Source organism: Electrophorus electricus, chromosome 21 (genome assembly GCF_013358815.1).
Source record: "Electrophorus electricus isolate fEleEle1 chromosome 21, fEleEle1.pri, whole genome shotgun sequence".
NCBI classification, from domain to species: Eukaryota; Metazoa; Chordata; class Actinopteri; order Gymnotiformes; family Gymnotidae; genus Electrophorus; species Electrophorus electricus.
The window spans coordinates 8,398,489-8,401,511 of record NC_049555.1 but is presented as its reverse complement, the minus strand read 5'-3'; positions in this window follow the sequence as shown (position 1 = coordinate 8,401,511).

Below are 3,023 nucleotides of genomic sequence, written 5' to 3'. Positions count from 1 at the left end.
TTAAGGTGTAGGGTTGGGGGGGGGGGGTTGTTTGTTTGTTGTTTTTTATTATTATTCAATTGTGAAAATGAGATGTAATACTGTATTGGTCTCAAAATGAGATATATGTCTCAATAGTAAAACAATTAAGTAACTACAATAACTAACCCATAAAGAATGAGACTGTGATTGCTGATTTACAAAAGTGCTGCTGCTCTAACCTATTAGACTCTGAACAGTGATGTTTGGTAAGTTCAGTGTGGTGTAGTGATTAGAAGACCTTATCTTGGTCAGCAAACATTTTGAAATAATATCCCTGCCTAGAAAACTATAGATAAACTGATCACTGTCAATGTCCTAAATGCATCAATAAAGCAAAAATTCCATAGAGAAAACAGAGAGGAACCCCAGGATGAGCAATAAACATGCTGACAATTATTTCGCACCAACCATTTATAGTCTACCGGGAGTCCATCATGAGTTATCTAAACAGTCCAAAAAAGATGAGGTATATGTTATATCCCCTTTGCTTTGATCTTCATTTCATGATTTTAAATACATCTGATATTTGCGCTTGATTAATTTACCATTTATTGTCACTGCTGTATTGAGTGTTGAATTGTGAAAAACCTTGCACATTGTACAAATGTGCAGATGAATTTCAGATGCAGATGAAAGACTGCTGCATATTCAGTGCTATGTTTATGGTGGCATTTTTTCTGACTTTTCACTCACAATTCCATTGGAGACTAAATGGTTTTGGAGGCTTCATAATGATTCATTTGTTGCACTAAAGGTAAACCATTGCTTCCCTAAAAGTAAGGTAAACCTATGTGGCATTTTTTGTTTGTTATTTAGTTTGCTTGTTTTTGTTTTTTGTCTGATAAACATGAATGTGAAGTCATTCAGGCCGATCTTCTACTTGGTATTGTACAGAATGAGTGAGGTAAATTAGAACTATAGATAAACAGTAATGAAAGAGTGATGAACTGGTCATTTCTCAATCTGCTATGAGTGTTCCCACATCCTACAGTATTTTCTACAGTTATTGCGGCTAGACCACCAATGCACACAAAACTCCACCATGTATCTACACCATCAATCAGAAGCATTTTGTTTTCTTTTATTGTTGTGATTTGTTTGTTATTGGTAACTCATTTTAGATTTCTGTAATGAACTGAAGTGATGAATTCTGGTATTTTCCCTTTTTTGACAGAGAGAGAAAGACAGAGAACATATGCTTCTCTAGAAAGATTTCTAAAAACTGTTTAAGCATTAACAATAACATCTCTAAGTGCAGTATCTCAGATGCTGTTCAATTGATAAAAATACTGAGATGTGCTTATTTGAAGATTGACCATTTACAAAAAAAAGAAAAAAAAAAGATTTATTAATACCAGAGGTTGTAGTTCATACAATACATGCTATAAATGTAAATAAAATGTTGTTTTTTTCTAAATGGTTGGGTCGTTGATTAATAATCTTAGGATTCTGATGAAATCTTAAGTATTTGTGTCAATGTCCAGAGAAAATGTTCATTAAATTATGTCTGACATTTTATACCATTTAAAATAAAGTTTGTCTCGCTTTCATATACTGTACACACTTGCACCCACACACAGTGCAGCTTTGAAGTAACATTGGACTATAGCTGTAGCAATAACTGTGCAATATTTTTACATCTCAGGATTGCTGGCTACTAACCTGACACCATCTTAAACAATATTTTACTTCCATTAATGAGCTTCTCCATGCAATATTTTATGTAAAACTAATGCAATATTTTATGTAAAATGTGTACATTTCATTCTCACGCTCAGTGGTCGATTACTGAGGAGTAGGAAGTATGGCAGATTCATTGTGTATATTATATATTTCAGACATATTGCATTTCAGATCTGACCTGTTAAGAGTCTAGTACCTTACATAAAATTACTCTTAGAAAAAAAAATCGGGGGGAAAATTAATTGGTTAATGTCAGGTATGATACCTAATTTCTGATTCATGACTATGATTCAATTGAACCAGTTAACATGTAATTAGAGTATGAGACAGTTTAAGAAGAGACACACATTATAATCTGCTTTATGAACTGAGTAGGAACATGAATCATGATTCTTTATGTGATTCAAATGTAATTCTGGGAAGCAATTAACCCCAAGGGTGTGAGCCATTCAGCATCTGTTCCCTGAGTGTTTGCATTAGCTTGTTTTAGGCTGCTTGTCTCGAAGAATGGCAGCTAGAGAGAATAAAACCCCCAGGAGACCTTGACAAGTCTAAAATGGGCTTAGGAAGGGCATCACAGTGCATCAGCTCCTTATAAATCCAGTATATGTGCACAGCTATTATTATATACAGCTAACACATCTGCTTGGTAAAGAATCGATGCAAATATACCACTGAAAATATAGGGCAGAACAGCTTCATGTATGTAATAAAGATTTGGTGTGGATGTGCATGTTTGGGGCTTCAACTTCATTGTCAGCCCCATGAGTTTGTTTCTCTCAAAATAACAAAAGAAGTTATCTTCTTATCTTTATTTCATGTGTATGGGAGGAAAATGCTCTTGGCATACGTACAGTCCTATTGTTCATTTTGGACACCCAACGTTTGGACACCCAACTTGACTGATGTCACCTGAGAGCCAACCGACCTCCACATATGAGCAGGCACATCTCAGTTAAAGATAGACTTGATTTTACAGCACCTTCTGTTGAGTTATGAGCTGCTTGACAACTAATCCATGGGGTGTAAGCTGAAGTTTCTGCGGAACCAGACACTTGTGAATAGAATTTATAGGCACCCTGCATTGTCTCATTCCCTGTGTGATTAATTGTGTTGGGGCCCTGACAGACGGAAGTACATCAGTTAATTAATTTTGCCTGGACAATGCCATTAGCCACACCATGCAGAGAGAGAGAGAGAGACAGACAGACAGAGAGAGAGAGAGAGAGAGAGAGAGAGAGAGAGAGAGAGAGAGAGAGAGAGAGAGAGAAAGAGCCCTGTACACTTACGCCATCAGACTGCTTGCCTATCTCTGTACT